The sequence below is a fragment of the Hemitrygon akajei genome, chromosome 3, assembly GCF_048418815.1.
Source record: "Hemitrygon akajei chromosome 3, sHemAka1.3, whole genome shotgun sequence".
Taxonomy (NCBI): Eukaryota; Metazoa; Chordata; class Chondrichthyes; order Myliobatiformes; family Dasyatidae; genus Hemitrygon; species Hemitrygon akajei.
In genome coordinates this window covers 61,530,397-61,550,702 of record NC_133126.1, presented here as the reverse complement: position 1 = coordinate 61,550,702, position 20,306 = coordinate 61,530,397, and positions in this window count along the sequence as shown.

Sequence of the window (20,306 nt, the reverse complement as noted above, 5' to 3'; positions counted from 1 at the left end):
ACATATTAATTTCACAACAAAGTACATCGTATTCCGTTTAATAGGGCCATTGGTTAATCAGGGTAGCCACTTATTTGGGACAACTCTAAAAGAACAAAAATTAATTGAGAAAATAGCCAGCATTCCCATTGTTTATTTAGGACACTATGCAGCTTAATTGGAACAGGCAACTATTGCTGAACAGTTTCTAACAAGCATCGGTCATGCACACTTCTGTGGTCATTGGGCACTACAGTATGCTTAGAGTGAACAGTTTTAAAATAAAACCAGTTGCATGTGTTTGTGTTCAAAATGCAGAGATTTCACTGACAGTTGGTGCAAAATAAGCAGTAAGACAATTCTGAACTGTTTTGTTCACTGCAGTTTCAGGCATTCAGTCTTGGAGATGGCAGACACAGCCGGGAGAGAAAATGAAGCTACTTCACTATTTCAGCAAGTTAGGACTATGAAGAATTTGAAGGTATCAACAATCATCTTCAATGTTACAATAAAAATGAAGGTTTGGTGAATACAATCATCAATAGCATGAAGTATCAATAGTATGAAGGCAGTCCATTATCTATACTAATTTTCTGCACTGATTTTGTTCATTTACAATCAATTAAAATAATGCACCAGTGCACACTACTCTGTCATTAACTATTAGGAAATAATACAGTTTTATTGTACTGTGGTAGTATTTGTGGAGTTCTAATTTGTTCTGTATTTCAATCAAATACATAATTTGTTACTTAGTTAAATGGTAGTTTGTCTTTTTATACCTTTTTTACTATTTCCATGAAACTTTGGCTAATTGAGACAGCTGCTTAATTGAGCCAAACTGTATTGGTCCCAATGTGTCCCAATTAACTGGAATCCACTGTATATCTAAGTTAGTTAGTTGTATAATGTTTACATCCTACTATGCTTTTCAGTGCCCAGCTACTTCCTAGCTCCACCCAAACTGATTCTAGTTCTACACTGAAGTCTAACCATGTTACTAATATCATCCCTTGATATTGTGACTACTCCACTTTCTTTTCAATTTTGCCAGCCCTTCCAAATATCAATTACCCATGAATATTTTGGTCACCCTGCAGACATATCTCCGTAATGGCCATCTACAACTATTAGTTGTTAACATAGCTATTTCATTGTGTGTTTAAAGATGGTCTTTTAATATTTTTATGTAGTCTAATCCTATTTGCAATTTGTGATTGTTTCCACTACCTTTTATTTTGCTTTATACATTTCTATTTCCAGTTTTAGTATCTCCTTCCTGACTCTTACACCCCTCACAAACTAGTTTAATGATTATTATCATTATAAATATAAACAACTTCTGCAAACACACACAAGGTAAATCTGTCTTTGAAGCATGGTTGAGAGATAAATGGCCGCCAAGACACTGAGAAATCACACTTCTTCAGTTTGCACTATGGCTTAGTTAATATCACCATCCTACACTGCCACTTCAATAAATAAATCAAGGCAACCAAAACTATAGTGCAATCTTTTATTGATTTAACAGTGGACTTGGGGCACATCTGTCTGGTCATGCTGCACTTAGAAACTGTAAAATCACACTCTGCAATAAGATAAATGGGCTGCTATATTTTTCTTTTGATGTATCATTGGGTGGAAATGTGGATCCAATTGAACACAATTGGCTTCATGGGCAGAACTTCTGCCAAACAAGCCAATTGTGGTCAGTTAGACTTCAGCACCAATTTAAAGCAGTTTTGAGAGAAGCTCCAAAGCTTTTTGGAAGCAATCTCATTTCTAATATCAAGCACGAAATGCAGTGGGTGTGTTAGATCAAGCTCCCCTTGTTCTTTCAATGCTCAATTCATTTCTCATAAGAACCAGATTAAGTCACTGACTTAAACAAAAAATCATCCTGATAGTTACTGCAGCAAAAGGCAGCTCTTAACTATCAAGAGTCCAAACAATCTCTGGTCAGCCTGACAAACAGGGCATAGCACAGTCTGTTTTAAACCCCATTGTTCATGGACGTGCATCTCAAAAGCTGCATCTGGTATTATTTGGATGGGTCAGAGGTCAATCCGATTGGTATATCCACAGCTGGAGGAATCTTGGACAAGGGGGAAGCTGCAGTTGCTAGAGAGCAGCATTTAACTTCCAGCGTCCTGGGGAATAATTCTGATCCTCCTGCCTGACAAAAATACCTTTGAAGTTATCAGGTAGCTACTTGTCTATTTACCCTCTTCAGCCACATTAAAATCTATTTATATGTCAAACTGGCATTGATAGATAATGCATGTAAAGAATACCATTCTATTTTTTCTACTTTTTCTCCCTGTCTACAGTTTGCAAATGGTAACCTTTTGAGGGTCACGTGAAACAAAAGTTATTATTTTCCTATTTATTTTACTATGAAACAATCGCAATGTTACACACATCAAAAATATCCAGGTTTGTTAGGCTTGATTCACTGCCTTTCTGAAACACAAGCACCTTAAAATAAAGGGCTTGAAATTGCACAGAACATTGAGACACACAAGCTTTTCAGTCGATCATCCTCTTCATGTGGAAAGTTAGTAACTATATTCACCATTTTCTGCTGTTGTATCACACTTCCAGCATCAACAGCTTTTATTTCCATACAGAATGGTGTTCCAAATTCTGGTGGCCTGTACCAGAAATACTTCAGCTCAGCTTGAAAATAAAATTAACTTAGATCCTGGAAATCTTGTAAATAAAAAGCACAAGAAACACTCAACAGTGTAGACAGCATCCATGGAAAGGAAAACAAGAGCTAGTGTTCTGATGATAATCTTTGACCAGAAACAATAATTTTGTTTCACTTTTCACTGAGGGTCCCTAACCTACTGTGTATAGCCAGCACTTTCTGTAACCATAATGATCGTTATTGGTTCATTTCATATTACTCTGGAAACCAAGATGCAGAATTTCCAATATGAGTTGCGCTTGCATTTATGACATAATCTCAGAGACAAATTTACATCAAAGAATATTGTTCCTTCTGGAGCATTACTAGGAAAATGGTGTCCTGGAGGGCGAACATTGTTGGTCACTTCAAGTTATGTATGAGTGTTACTCTAGTTTTAGATCCATACTAAGTAAAGTCTCACTGCTACACACCCCCCCACCCCCTACATTGCCATCGGCATACCCACATCTTAACATCCTTGATCAGCAATTTGCTGATCTTTCCAATTTCCTCAAACTCTGCCCTGAATCCTCAAACTCATTGAATGGCCGTAATCTTCATACCCCCCATTCCAGCAATGCAAACATCTCGATCCAACTGACTATCACCTGTTCCGATCTGACCCCTATTGACCACAAATCTTTTCAACCTCAAGCCTCTGGCTATGGCCCACTCCTGCTCCAGACCAAGATCCAGCCTCAGTTCCATAGTTTTTTTTTAGTTTCTGCAGAATGCATATCTGGTAGTACCCAAGCCTCTGGTTCATTGGGGCACTTCATGATAACATGGGATACCAAACAATTCTTGGCTTGTATATTGCTTGAATGGTTTCTGAATTAATCAACACTATTACATTCTAACCTACTCCACTGTGCTTGAAAATAATAAATATGAAGACGGAACCATCACTAGCAAATGCTTATTTTAGTAAAGCACTTCAGTATATGACAAATAGATATGGAACATCTGGATATTTTCTTGGTTTCATTTGAGAAGTAAGCAACAGCTGTTATAATTGATAACAAAATAGCTACATTTTATGCATACAGAAAATCTCTGTGAGACAAACATTATTTATTCGCAAGGGGTATTGAAATTTTGGAGTATTTGGTCATTACCTAGCCTTACAAGCATATGTTCTTGCACCAAGATTCCCCCGTGACCAGGTAAATAGCTCAGAATAGGAAGTGATGATGATACTTGGATTGGACAATTACAATTCTCTTTGGATGACCTGCCCTATTTAACATCTTAGAACAAAGGATGGAGGAAATTGTCTGTAATTACTTAAATTGAGTAACAAACAACATAGGATTGTGAAAAGCAATTATCGAGCCCTTAATCAACATTACAAAACTGTCAGGGTTAAAGCAAAAATATATTATTAATGCTAGGAATTTGTTTACTCAGGGGATAGAAATCTAAGAACTGTACAATAAATTATCTGTTGATAAGGACCAGCAGCAGGAAATATATCAAAGAAGTCCTATCAAAATTTAATTAACAATGACCAGAAGTTTTCAACTTGTCCAATTTGGTTTTAGTGAGTTTTATTCTTATCTCAAAATGTCCACATATTGAAAGTAAAAGTACAATTTAGCCTGATCTCTTTAATTTTGAAAGTGCTAGTGTTTAAGTTTCTTGGTGAGATCTGAACAGTTCCCCTCTCAATCTGGTAACAGTGAAGATTCACATAAAACTAATCAAAGTGGAACACAATTTGATTCCCTTTATCGATTTAATGAAATGAAATTTCTTGGTGTACTTTTATTTTAAAATGCTTGCTTGGGTTACGTGTATATTTAGCTTTGACATTAATAGGCCAGTGTTCTCTTTGTACAAGCTTGACCTAGATGTAACCACTAGAAGCTCTTTGTCTCTCTTTTCTGTGGTTAGTGAGTTCATGTACTGCAATCATTCTAACTCAGCAGTCCATTAACAAGAGCTCTCAGCCGGACAAAAGGCCACCCAGGAGTTCCTGTGCATGTATGCAATGAAAGGCTTCTGTGGTGGCCTATTCAAATCCACTAACAAGGTCAGCACAGCACAATGAATGAAGGTCCCAATGTATAACACTGCAGGAGAAAAGTAACTGCATCCTCGAACAAAGGCTTCCCAGAGGTGATGTTAAACTGAGATTGTGTCCAGGACATAACAGGAAATAATACACTGATCAGTCAGCAACAGGTGGCCTAGATGCTCCCTTGCAGATAAGTATCACGGCAAGAAGTTTTGGTATATTCTCTTTTCTACATCTATGACTATTTATTGGTTACACCAAGTTATTAATCTTTTATTTATTAATAATTAACCCAGCAATACAGGACATTTAGCAGCCATTTGTATCCCTGCATTAATCTTAAGGTTGTACTGAGATTTTGTCAAGAAATCTCTTATTTGAACCAGATTTTCTTCATATTTTAGCCCAATTAATATTTAATTGAAATGCAAAATATTTTTAGATGAAGATGTCAGTTTACGAAACTACAATTTCTTTGTTCCCTTGATAAATTAAGGGGATTAAACCAAACAAGTTTTTGGGACCAGATGACCTGTACTCCAGCGTTCCATAATAAGTAGCCACAGAGATAATTTATGCATTAGTAATAATCTACCAAAATTCTCATGAAACTAGAATAGTTCCAGCAAAAAATATCCCTTGTTGTTGCCAGTGTGGAATCTGAGTTTCCTCCCACATACCATAGACGTGCAGGTCTGTAGGTTAATTGTTCATAATAATTGACTCTAATATGTAGGCAAATGGTAAAGTCTAGAGGACACTGGGAAGATTTAAAAACGGGATTAATGTAAATGGGTGGTTAATGGTCAGCACATGCCTGATGGCCTGTTTCTCTGCTGTATCTTTCTCAATGTTAAAAGAAAAGAAGTCAGTAATTTGTGACTAAAAAAGGACAAAATTTCCTCAGCATTGTGATTCTCTACTTCAGAAAGCTATGAGTTATCTGCCTTTAAGCATCTTCAAGGCTGACAATTGATTCTAAATAAATCAGAAGAAATTGGGATCAGGTGACAAAATAGACTTGTGCCTCAATATCAGTAACAATCTTTGTGCACAGTGGATCAGATTCTTTGTGCCTCAATATCAGTAATAATCTTTGTGCACAGTGGACTGTATGGCCTATTCCCTTTTATTCTTATCATATTTTGTTGTAACCTCAGTACCATTTGCACACTTTTGTCAATGAATACCATTTTTCTTACTATTGTATATAAGGATGCTCTTGGGGTGATACAACTTTCCTCATCTACAGTCAATCACTAGCGAATAGTGATTGCTGCACATACAACTCCTTCCTCCACAATGCAATCATACGGTTTGCCGTTGTAACACCAATGAGCGCCATACAAAGAACAGAAGCTGACTTCAAAGGAACTACCCTAGCTTTTCCCATGATAAAAGCACTTCTTATGATGAATGCTCATCTTATGCGACAATAAGTAGTCACTGCTCCATACCATCTTTGCTTGCATCTGTAAAATGGTGTAACTGTGCGGCAGTAACTTCTCCAAAATCCAGGGCTTTCAAACATCTAGCAAACTTGAAGTCTTCCAACTGACAGAGTCTTTCCAGTCAGTTTGTCCACTCACAAGTAACTGATGTTAGTATAATGCCAGCCCAACCAAGCACTTCCTTACATAGATCTTGTAGGATTGTCTTATCAGATAGCACCACCAAACTCAAGATTCCTAAAGGATCATAGATGGAACTAACTTTGGTGAGTGGTCTATCTTGGATTGTGATTTAAAACTTGAAAGTATCAGACTGAATGCGCCAGTGCTCTCTCCACTGAAGGAATATCTTGATCCAAGTCCAAATCCTTCATGTCTTTCAGTCTTTGCCCTTCTATTATCACAGCTAGCACTCTACGTCCGTTGCATGTCAAATGCCACTTCTAAAACAAATGGATACAAGGTCATGATAGAGAGACACTGCTTCTTCCTCAGAGGATACTGACACAAGGCAGTCATCATCATCATTGAGGCAATACAAAGCTTTATCCACCATCTTGTAGCTAAACTGTTCTTCATTGTCTAAGACTGAAGTTGGAACAGTTTGGAGATAGGTTGCTGTAAAGAGGTGTACCACCATTCTAAAGTCCACCATATCTTGGCTGAGGTCACCGTTAGGCCACCAGGGAAACCTCAGCAGATCTGCATCTTCTGCCTGTACTTTAACCCAATGAAACACTGATTCAATATCTGCCATGATCCCCACTGGTTCTTTTCTGAACCTGGCTACACCTCCAGAGTGAGCTAGTAAGATCTGGTCCCTGTAAAGGCTGAGCATTAGGTGATATTCCCTGAAAAGTCACTCCACAGTCAAATACAACATGAAGTGGGGTGGAATATACCAGACTTGATCCTTACTGCATTCTAGATCCTCTACAGGCACTCTTTCAGCATAACCTTTGGAGATGACATCCACATGAAATCTGTGTAGCCAGTGTGAAATGACAAATCCCTCTTACACTTCCTCCTTCGATTTAGTGCACACTGGTCAGCAATCTTACTATTATTTGGCACATTAATCTCTTTCTTTCTCAATGTAAGTTAATCTGGTCATGGCCATCCACCAGTTTTACATAATTCAAAACCAGCTCTATGAATTTGTGGTCCTCTCTTGACAAACCAATTTGTTCATCCTGACTACATTCAGCCAAGTTCAAAACTGAGATCCTGATAGCTGTCAGCTCTGGCTGTGTATGGTCTCTTCTATCACTCAGTGTCTCCTTCCAGTGGTCCACACACAGTCCAGTCCAACGTTGTTCTAATTGCATAGGGTCCATCATTAACACTGTGAATCACTTGCAACAGCTCCAATGCTTTACACACATTTGTCTGCATCAGCAGTTCAGTTTCTGAATCAATTTCTGGCAAATGGACATGTTTCAGGTGAGACCATCCCTGGAAAACCCCCTGTCATAAAATGTTCCCTTTGTGGATAGGCATACTTTCCCAGGAATAGGTGTTAGGTAGTTCACAATAGTTTTCTCCATCTAAGCCAGCCACTTCTCATCCTGAAACAATGCAGCAATTCACGATCTTCTCTTGACCCACAGTACGTAAGAGAATGCGTGTCCTTTTTACTTTGAGTTTGAGCTTGTTTATGAGGCTCACTGTGCAGAACACTGTTGTAATTCCTTGAAGGCATAGGTACATTTGTACTGGACAATGGGAAGTTTATAATCATGATCACCAGCCCCTGGAAGGCCATTAGACACCAGAGCACTACTCACTGCTGTGTCTGATTCCTTCCCGGCTTGTTTTGATTCTGCACCCTTTTCGTTAGAGTGAATATGAAGAATGCTGGGATGCTTGCTACTGCATACCTTGCATGAAAGACATTTCCTGCAAGCTTTGCTGATGTGTCATGTACACAAACGGCAAAAACAGCCGATCTTCTTACTATGAGCCCTTTTCTCCAGTTGAGGGCATGAAGTCAATGTATGTTCACCCTTTTGGCTGATGGGACCATTTCACTTCCATTAGCTCCAGGTTCAGTTTTAGCTTTACTTTTCACAGTAGCCACAGTAGTGACAAAGTTGCTTCCTTTAGCCTTAGGATGAAATTGTGACTTAGTTTTGTTTACACCTTTGCTTATTGCTGGTGATGTAGCTTCCTATATATTCCCAAACACCAAGTGTGTAGTAATCTTTACTCGCCTTTCTATAAAATCAACAATGTCAGTGAAAGTAATCTTATATTTGTGCCTTTCTTGCAGTTTACAGTCCATCATTTTCCATTTTTTCCTGAGCATTTATGACTGTTGACATATTAGCAGATATGTCCAGCTCACACATGTTCTGATCCTCTTTCATGGCATTACAACAGACTCTAAGAAAGTCTTGAAGAGCTTTCACATCTTCAGATTGGATAGGTACCCAAGAAAGAGCCTTTGGCAATGTTCTTCAGCATTAAAGTGTTCCTGTAGTTTCTTTGTAGAGTCTACATGCTGGCAACTTCTGACAAGCTCTAGAGTGATCTCTAGTGTACTGTTCAAGGAAATAGAATCAGTCACTTTGGCTGTCAGTCTCGCCTTCAACGATGTTTTCAAAAGCTCTCATGAATGCATGATACCGCAATAGATCTCCTTTGTAGATTTGAATCTCTGTTTTAGGCAAAGATGAAATGCATTGCAGTTGTACCAATAAGGATGATATTTCATTTGGCTTCCTCATAATATTAATAGTACCATTTTAATCTCTGTCATCTAAAGCAAGAGTGCTTCCATGCTGTAAGTTAATGTCTCCATGAGCACTTTGAGCTATTGGATATGACAGGTTCAGAGTGCCTCAATTGCGCAGGTTGAGAGTAAACACTCTGAACTTCCTCTTGGGGTTTTTGTTCATGTTTGATAGACACTTGAGGAATGAATAAATCAGCATTGACATTGAGTGTTCTCGTTTTTCTTTGTGCCGTTTCAATATAGGAACTCACACTATGGGACTGTCCTGATGGAGTACTTTTAGTGCTCATCACACTTGAAGCCCTTAGTGCATTATCTTTAGCCATATATGCGGCAATTTCTTTCTTTAACTTCTTTTCTGTAGATGCTGCTCTTGCTCTTCCAGCACATTTTTGTTTTTCAGTAATCATGGACATGTGATTAATACTAAATCAGCCTCTGTTTTAATACATCCAGAGGAGAAGGTAGATGAAGAAGATTTTTTTCCTGCAGTAGAGCTTTGAGCACTAACATTAGACACACTGCCATATGGTTTCATGCCATCCTGTTGGTCATTTGCTCTGTGCATCATCAAAACATGCGTTGGAACTTGAGAAACATTGGTGGAAGGTGAGACACATATTCACTTGCTGCAGCAACAAGACTTTAAATATAACATGTTTGGGTCAACCATTGTTTCGTATCGTCAATGAATACACTGCGACAGAGATCAATGTTTGAAAAACATTGGTTCTTGTCACAATGTGGGGGCAAGGGTGCTGGGGGAGGACCCAAATGCAGGACACAAACATGTTTTGTGGGGTTAACTAAATAAAGTTTATTACAAGTTACAAGGAGAGCCGTGACGCAAGGATAGAACCGAGATAAATCAAGGAGGGTAAAGTGGAAGTGGGAATAGGCGTAATGGGCAAGGACTCAGGCCCTGGACTAGGCTGGGGCTTAGGATCCGGGCTAGGACTTGAAGCTTGGGGATCAGAGCCAGGACTCGGAACACGGACCTCAGAGTTTGGACTTGATACTTGACTCCCAGAGCTTGAACTTGATAATTGAACCCTGGAGCTTGGACTTGATACCTGAACCTCAGAGCCAGGACTTGATACTTGAACACAGGACATAGAACACTGAGCCAGGACTCCTCCTTAGACACAGGACATGGAGCCGGGACTCTTCTTGACACAGGGTCAGACCCTTCTAGGGTACAGGGCTGGGACCCCTTTTAAACACAGGACATGGATACGGAGACCACGCAACAATAGATGGTACTATAACTGGGCACAAGTTTGCTCCAAGCAGCGGTGAGCTCCTGACTCACCCTGGCTTGCCGGACCCGCTCTGGCAGGGGAAGGCGGCTTGCTGGCACTTGCTTCGGGAGGAGACTTGGCTTGCTCCGGCAAGAAACTTAGTTGGCTCCGGCTAGATGACTTTGGCTCGCACTGGCTTCAGTGACTTGTTAACGCTCCATAATGCTCTCATGCTGAACGTCTGAAGCCGGACACTTACAAACTGACGGTTCAGTCGAGAGTAAATTGCCTTTAATCACCAAGCCTGAGGGACACGGAAAAACAGGGAATTAAAGGGAACCAAGGAGTCAACAGTCCGGATTGTAACACAAACAAGGTAAATTTAAAGGGAATCCAATCTGGGCTAGGACAGTTCTGTGTTTGTTCAGCTTTGGCAAGTAATGAGATTAGCATGTGATGTTGCTTAACAACAGATTCACAGAGTCAAGTTGTCAGGATGAAATTGCACTTTTAAGGCACTTTCTTGAATTTTCAAGTGATCATCAATTGTGGTATTAAACTTTTAATTTTGTTCACATTTGTTTCATACTCTTTTTGAGGACTTTCAATTGGATTAACCTTATTTTTAGCTCTAATTTCTCTTTTACAAGCCCCGATGGCAGGGTCATTGGCACTAATTCCATGCTTGATACACTCATAACTTTCTCGAGTTGGGAAACACACATATAATGGTCTGTTCACCTGCAGCCCGGTGATAATCAATTCAATAAAAGTAGTCAACAATCAAACTGTCCATACATCCCCACAGCGCTTAAACCAAACTGAATAAACTGCTTTCAATTCAAACATTGACAGCCAGAATATTTCAACACTTCAATAAAACAAAGCAATGAACCCTTAGGCAAATCCCACACGAATGAGCCCACCTTAAGGACAGGCAGCGCTGACCATTCAAGACTGTGTTCAATTCACAAACTCACAACATGAATCAACAATATGTTGCAGATAATCCTACCGCTAGCTGCTTCTGTTTCCAACGTGTTCTCAGTGTTGTGATTCCAATTTCGCCAGATAGTCTGAAGCAATCCTTTGCAGTAGGCTGGTGTTCATTCAGTGGAACCATTCTTTTTGTTGACAAAATGTAGCAGTTACTTTAAAACAAACCAAAAATGCTGAGAGGCAACACTGTGAGACGTGCTTCCAAATAATGAAGTTCCAAAGTCGAAAAAGATACTTTCAATCCTTTATTATGAAATCAGCAAAGACAAATGATCTTATAGTGATAAAAAACTAACAAAACTAAATTAATGATATAACGATCTTATCGTTCAAATCAGCATAACTAAGCACTCCAATTAACAATATTAGAATTAGCATTATACACACATTTATGCTAAGTTAGTGATCTAGTTAGCATTCCAATAACATCCCAAATAGTGAAATAAGCGATATCAGGATGAACAAAGTTAGTGTATTTAAGTGGTCTTTTCAATTAACATAATAAGCAGACTAATAACATTCCAATTAACGGTCAACAAAAAATATCATTCCAACTGCCTCTAACTCTCAAGACTTAACTAAAACAACTAGCAAAATGAGAATATGTAACTATACTCGTTTGCTTCTACCACACCCCAACCATTTGACAGATTGCCACAATAAAATGAAGCACAAAATACAATGCAGACAGAAAATAGATACATTGCTCCAACAGCACCAATCCAGTCAATTACTGCCTCCAGCTGCCATCGTCCCTCAGTATTACACCTATCTTCTATGTTCTGCCTCAAGCTTGTTATCCATGGAGCAATCAAACCACATGAGCCTTTACCTCCAGAACTTAGAAAGGTGGAGGGTGATCCTGTGGACATCGTTTGCCAGTTGATGGATTCACGTCGTCATGGATGGAGTGTGCAGTACCTGGTCGACTGGGAAGGTTATGGCTTGCAGGAAGGGTCTTGGTGCCGTCCAGTTTCATCTTGGATCCCTCACTCATTGAGGAATTCCACCTGACACATTAGGGTTGCCCTTGGCTGTCAGGTGCTGTCCATGGTCTGGTAGTTGCTATCAGGCTTGCAGAGGAAGGAGCCTCGCAATCTCCACCCAGCTAACAGCAATCACCTGAAACTCATTTCCAACTCATCACCTGCAGCCTACTGAAAACCCAGCTCACCCCCATTGTCCTTTCGCTCAACAAACCAGCCAGCCTTCGGTTACCTTGTTGTCTGTGATGCTTAGTACCTGTTCTCTCTAGTTTCATGGCCCCTGGTGGCTTAATATTTTGCAGTTTATTATTAAGATTATCGCTCACTGCTAAATCATCTCCACTGTTCTGCTTTTGAGTCAAGCCTCTTCTATATCCCCAATAGTAAGATCTTAGCTTAAAGCATCTATTAACCAAAGCACATAAATAAGGGTTATTTGTATATTATTCACTGAGACATGACATAAAGTACACCATTTTACTGAAAATTTTTATAACACTCTGTACAAATGCTGCTAGATCAACTGAGTATTTCCAATTTCTTCTGTTTTTAACCTAGATTTTTTGCATCTGCAGGACATTACTTTTTGACTAGCATGTGCTGCTATCTATGATTTTTTTTCTGAAAGAAAATAAATTGAAGCCAGTCAATAACTGACTTTTAAAAATTTGCTACAAATAGTTGGCCTTCAATTGGCAGCTTCTTTCAAAATTTTTGATAGACTTAAGTACAATTTGAGATTCAATATGAAATTTGAAAGAGCTGCAATATACGAGTGTGCCAGTGATTGGAGTATGCAAGACTCATTCACCACGCAACAATAATAAAGGTTATGCTGCAGAAAAACTATTTTATTGTCATATCAAAAAATTGGAAAAGATGGAACAATATCTGCAAAGGAATCCAATCCTAGTAACATATATTAAAGTCATTAAAGCTATACTGTACAATATGTAAACTGTCTCCAAGATGCTTTCAATACAGAAGTTTTCAAATTAAGATGCCCTCTTTTGTATTCTCCACAATCTTTGCTATTTTAAAGTTCCCAGTAACACAAGTTTAACTTTTATTTTTGACAGACTTAAATCAGTGCCATTATTACCAATTTAACTTATGTTACTGAAAGGATAAAACAGAAATTAACAAATAGTAAATTATTCTTGGTTTAATCATAGCTACTTCAGCTTTTGAGACATTTCAAAACTAAATCTGAATACCCACTTATATTTATATTTGCATTGGTTCAAGTGTTTTTATCACATAGGCAACAGCATCATAATTAATAAGATTTCTCAGTTTATAGTATTCTGGGCTACTCTACAAACAAAAAAAGGAATAAGACTAAAACTGTCTGGTTCTGCAGGAAGCCCATAAACTTCATATAGTGATCTATAAATTGCAATGAACTAGAAACTGCAGTGGTCATAGAATAGCTCCAATATAAAACAACCTCAATGTATACATGTGCTTCCTTGTCATTGCCTTGTCGTTTATATATCACACAGAGTGAATAACAAGAAACAGCTATGCTCTTCATGCAATTCACGCTGCATTCCCAAAACTGAAATACATCAACCACATGAAAACATCTACCAATTCACAAGGATAATGGTGCTTCTGTCCTTATTATCTTTACCTTTTATTCTGACAGGCACGTACAAGCTTCATACTCTCAAAATTTCACATTTGAAGGCCTCTCACTTATTGAGTACTTCTTCGCTAGAGAACAGCCTGTCCCAATCCACACTTGCCAGGTTATTTCTGATACCATGAAAATTGGCCCTTCTCCAGTTTACAATCTCAACCCACTGACCTGACCTATCTTTTTGCATATTTACTTTGAAACTAATGGCATTGTGATTAGTAGGTGCAAAATGTTTCCCTACACAAACTTCTGTCACCTGCCCTGTCTCATTCCCTAATAGCAGATCAAGAATTGCACTACCTCTCATTGGGACTTCTACATACTGATTAAGGAAACTTCCCTGAACACATTTGATGAACTCTATCCCATCCAGTCCTTTTACCATATGGGAGACCAGTCAATATCTGGAAAGTTAAAATCACCTACTATTACAACCTTATGTTTCTTGCAACAGTCTGCGATCTCTCTACAAATTTGTTCCTCTAATTCCCGCTGACTGTTCAGTAGCCTACAATATAGCCCCATTAATGTGGTCATATCTTTCTTAGTTCCCAGTTCCACCCATAACACTTCACTAGGCAAGTTCTCCAGTCTGTCTTGACTGAGCACTGCCGTGACTTTTTCTTTGACCACTAACATCGCCCCTCCTCCTTTAATCCTTCCTACTCTGTCACATCTAAAACAATAGGACCTCGGAATACTGAGCTGCCAGTTCTGCCACTCCTGCAATGCAGTCTCACTCATGGCCACAATATCATAATTCCAGGTGTTGATCCATGCCCTGAGCTCTACAGTAAGCAATACATATTGAGAACATGAGACAAAGAGTCCTTGAAAGTGATTCCATCAATTCCAGGAACTGTTAGGTGATTGGGTGAGTAAAACTGAGTGAAGTTATCCCCTCTGGTTCAAGAGCCTGATGGTTGAGGGGTAATAGCTGCTCTTGAGGCTCCTGAGCCTCCTTCCTGATGGCAGCAGCAAGAAGAGAGCATGGTCTGGATGGTAGGCATCCTTGATAATGAATGATGCTTTCCTGCAACAGCACTCCTAGTAGAAGTTCTCAGTGGTAGGGAGGGCTTTACCTGTGATGGGTTGGGCTGTATCCACTAATTTTTGTAAGCTATTCCATACAACTTCACAGAGAAATCATCAGCATAGCCATTTTTTGCAATGATTCCCCAAATTTACACTGAGGAATCACCTCTCTGATATTGCACTAGATTAGACCAAGTCTGCAAGACTCCATGAATTTCAATGGGGATGGTAACATCCATCTAGGAGCCAAAGAAAATGCAATAGGGAGACACCAGAGATTCTGTGCATGCTGGAAATCTTGAGCAACACACACAAAAGGCTGGAGGAACTCAGCAGCTCAGGCAGTATCTATGGAGGGATAAGAACAGTCAATATTTCAGGCCAAGATTCTACATCAGGACCCTTTGCTCTCTCTGCCCCAACAGCCAGGATCTCATGGTGACTAGCCATTTCAATTCCACTTCTCATTGTCACACTGACATGTCTGTCCACAGCCCCTCTACTGCCATGATGAGGCCATACAGAGATGGAAGAGCAATGCCTCATATTCCTGTTTGGTAGTCTACATTCTGACAGCATCAACATTGATTTCTCTCACTTCTGGTAAAGACTCCTCTCTGTTTCCCTTGTTCCCACAACCCCTTTATTTCCCCTTATTCCTCTAGTCCCTCAGTTTTTCTCTTCCACTCCCTGACCCTCATGACATGCCCATCAATTTGCTTTTGTTTCCCACCTTCTTCTCTTTGTTCCCCTACAGTCCTCTTTTACTAGATTACTTCCTCTTCAACCCTTTGCCTCCTCCAACTATCAGTTCCAAGCTTCTTGTATCACTCCCTATCATTCCCCTCCCCCATCTTTCCACTTTTGCTTTCTTATCTGGACTCATCCATTAACTGTCAGCTTGCGCTCTTTCCCCTCTCGCTACCTTTTTTTATTCTGGGTTCTGCCTCATTCCTTCCCAGTCCTGAGGAAGGGTCAGAAAGGTCTTGGCATGAAACATTGACTGTTCATTTCCCTCCATTGACTCTGCCTCACCTGCTGAGATCCTCCAGCAATTTGTGTATATTGCAAATTACTTTATTAAATTATTTTGCTTTACTCTAATGGTTTTGCTTAATTTTATTTTTTGAATACTAACAAAGTGAAAAGGCACCTCTCCTTGAAGATGTTTCAGATACTGCTGAGGCTAGTACCCATGATGGAGCTGACTAATATGCCAAATTTCTTTAATCTTCTGAGGAAGTAGAGGTGTTGGTATGTTTCCTTGACCATGGTGTCAACGTGGTTGGATCAGGACAGGTTATTGGTGATGTTCATTCCTAGGAAATTGAACCTCTCAACCAAAGTGTATTTTAAATGCCTTTTTTACAATCACAAGACAAAGCTGAACATTAAGAACTTCAGATACTGTGGGTCTGCCCCATCAGCAAGTTGTTTGTTCATGGAGGAGCTGGACTTGGTGTGAACCATGTTGCTGCCCGCTACAGAAAGGTGTCGGAGTCAGTGCGCAGTCTAACAGCGAGTGGTTGTCTTGAACATTTTTCTTGTGATCGTAAGACCCTGTTGGACACTGGCAATGCAAAATACAGCACATCTGGTTCACTGGTTTATTGCTAAGACTGTTGGCAGGGGATCTGCATGGCCTTGTTTGCAATGAGGACTGGGCCTCATGCCCCACGCTTGCCTGTTGCAGAGGTCCAGGAGGGGAGAAGCTGGAGGCAAAGTGGCACAGCATCCATGTTGGATCGGAGGCTGCTCCCTCCATCACCGCCGTCCTCCAGTGTTCACTCGGTGGAAAACAAGCTGGATCTGCAGACTACTGAGGGTTTGTTCTTGCCGATAGCATCCACGCACCATCAATTTATAGAACATGTCACTCAGGGACTTGGACTATTTCCTTGTGTGACTGTATGGTTACTGCTATCTTATATGTGCTTTATGTGCCTTGTGCTGTGTATGATTGTTGGTAACAATGTTTTGCACCTTGGTCCCAGAGGAATGCTATTTCATTTGGCTGTATTCATGGCTGAATGATAACTAAACTTGAATTTAAACTTGATCAATGATATAAAAAAAGAGCATGTACCATCTCCCCCTTCCTGAAAACCATGACCAGCACTTTTGTTTTCTATTGTAATAACAACATGTCACTAGGTTCTATATCTCCTTTCTATATTCAGATATAAGAAGTCTTTTTGGAGTTGGTTTTAGAACCATCTAGGGAAGGGGTGTTGTGTAATGAAGCAGGTTTGATAGTGACGCTTAAGGTAAAGGAACCTTTGCCTCTAAAAAACAATAGAAGGCAACCGAAAAAGCAATAAGGAGAGAAAAGAAGAAATACGAAGGGAAGCTAGACAATAATATGAAAGATGATACTAAAATTTTTTATTCAAATACATAAAGAATTAACAAGAGGCAAAATGGACGTCAGTGGCCTGGAAAATGACGCTGGAGAGGAAGTAACGGGGTACAAAGAAATGGCGGATGAACAGAATAAGTATTTTATGTCTGTCTTCCCAGCAGTACCCCAGAAATTTGAGAGTGTCAGGGGGCAGAAGTAAGTGTAGTCATTAATACTAAAAAGATAGTGCTTTGGAAGCTGAAAGGTCTAAAGGTAAATAAACTACCTGGATCAGCTGGACTACTAGAGGTAGTTGAAGAGATTGGGGAAGTATTAATAGTGATCTTTCACTAGATTCTGGAATGGTTCTGGAGGATTGAAAAATTTCAAATGTCTCTTCACTCTCTAAGAAGGGAGGAGACAAAGATAGGAAATTATAGGCCAGTTAGCCTGACTTCACTGGTTGGCAAGATTAAATATGAGGTTATGGCATAATTGGAGGCACATGATAAAATAGGTAAAAGTCAGTACAGTTTCCTTAAGAGGATATCTTGCCTGACAAATCTGTTGGAATTCTTTGAAGAAACAACAGGCAGGATAGACAAAGAGAGTCAATGGATGTTGTTTACTTGGATTTTGACAAGGTACTGCTCATGAGGCAACATAAGAGCCCATGGTATAACAAGAAAGATACTTCTAACATGGATAGAAGATTGATTGACTTGCAGAAGACAAAGAATGCAAATAAAAGAGACCTTTTCTGGTTGGCTGCAAGTGACTAGTTATGTTCCATAGTCATCAGTGTTGGGTCCACTATTTTTCACATTACATGTTATTGATCTGGATAACAGAATTGATCACCATGTTGTAAAGTTTACCACGGGATTTGGACCAGCTGGGAAAAAGGGCTGAAAAATGGCAGGTGGAATTTAATGCAGACAAGTACAAGGTGTTGCACTTTGGGAGGACAAACCAAGTTGGATAGTGAATGGTAGGATACTGAAGAGTGTGATAGAGCAGAGGGATCTGGGTAATAGATTGATAAATCCTTGAAAGTATCATGGATATATTGTGTCATAAATAAAGCTTTTGGCACATATGTCTTCATAAATCAAAGTATTGAGAACAGAAGTTGGGATATTATGTTGAAGTTCTATAAGACAATGGTGAAATCTAGTTCACATTACACATCAGTCTGCAAACTTAGTTCACAAACTGGTCGTAGCGTTATGTGCCATTTTGGCCACCTACCTACAGGAATGATATCAATAAGGTTGATGGAGTACAGAGAAAATTTACAATGATGTTGCCAGGATTTGAGGACTTGAATAATAGGGAAAGGTTGAATATGTTAGGACTTTAATCCCTGGAGTGTAGGGGAGTGAGTGGAGATTTGAGAGGGGTATTATAAAATTATGAGTGATATAGACAGGGTAAATGCAAACCGGTTTTTTGCACTGGAGTTGGGTGATACTAGAACTAGAGGTAATGGGTTAAAGGTGAAAAGTGAAATGTTTAAGGGGAACATGAGGAAGAAATTCTTCACTCAGAGGGTGGTGAGAGTATGTAATAGGCTTCCAGCAGAAATAGTGGAAGTGGTGTCAATTTCAATATTTAAGTTTGGATTCGTGCATAAATGGGAGGGGAATGGTGAGCTATGGTCTAGGTGTGGCTCAATAGGTCAGGCAGATTAATAGTTCAGCATGGACTAGATGGGGCAAAGGGCCTGCTTCTATGCTGTATGACTTTAGGTTCTAGGATACAAAGATAGGTGGAAAGGCAAGTAGTGTTAAGGAAGCAGGAGTCTGCAGAAGGATTTGGAAAGATTAGGAGAATGGGCACGTAAATGGCACATGGAATACAGTGTTGGGAAGTGTATGGTCATGCAATTTGCTGGAAGGAATAAAGGCATAGATTTCTTTCTTAACAGGGAGTGAATTCAGAAATCAGAGGTGCAAATGGACTTGGGAGTCCTAGTGCAGGTTGAGTTGGTTGTAAGACAAGTACAATGTTAGCATTCACTTCATCATAGCCTCAGAAGCTGGTGGGTTAATTGACCTTGCTGGGTCTCAACATCTCTCCCTGTAACAGGATTTTGGACTTCTTGACAGAAAAACTACAGTCAGTCCTTAGCAACACATATAAAATGCTGGAGGATTCTAGCAGGTCAGGTAGTATTTACGGAAATGAAGAAATAGTCAATGTTTTGGGCAAGACCCTTCTTCAGGACTGGAAAGGAAGGGGAAAGACTCCAGAATAAAAGGTGGGTGGAAGAGAAGGAGGACTAGCTAGAAGATGATAGGTGAAGCCAGGTGGGTGGGGAAGGTAAAGGGCTGGAAAAGGAGGAATCTGACAGGAGTGTGAACCATGGCACAAAGGGATGAGGGGCACCAGGGGGAGGTGATAAGCAGATGAGGAGAAGATCTTAGAGGCCAAAGTGGGGAATAGAAGAGGGAAGAGGGGGGGATTTTACTTGAAGGAGAAATCAATGCTCATTTCAACAAATCGGATGCTACCTAAACAGGATATGAGGTGTTGCTCCTCCACCCACAGAGCGGCGTCATCGTGGCAAAATGACTGACATGTTGGAATGAGAACGGGGATAGGAATTAAAGTAGATGGCCACCAGGACATTTCGCTCTTTGTGGGTGGACCAGAGATGTTTGACAAAATGATCCTCAGCAGCCCTTACTGGCATCCACATCTCTAGCACCCTTATGCTGAGCGACGGTCCTCTCTAGAGATGTGTACTCAGTATGCTGCTGTTCACACTGCCGATGCATGAGTGTACTGCTAGATCCAGTTCAAATCGAATCAAGTTCACTGATGACACAACAGTGGTTGACTTCACTTACAACGATAAGACAGCGTAGAGGAGATAGAGTAGATGGTAGAATGGTGCAAGTACAACATGGACAAGACTAAAGAGATGATTGTAGACTTTAGGAAGGTGCAAACTGACCACTCCACACTGCACATAAACATTGAGAGAATTAGGAGCACCAAGTTTCTAGGAGTGCACATAATGGACAATCTCAGCAGGTCCCTCAACGCCACCTCTTTAGTCAAGAAAGCTCAGCAGCATCTCCACTTCCTGAGGCTGAGGCGAGCCAAGACACCCCTTCCCACCAATCTAACCAATTATTACAGGAGCATCATTGAGAATGTCCTGACAGG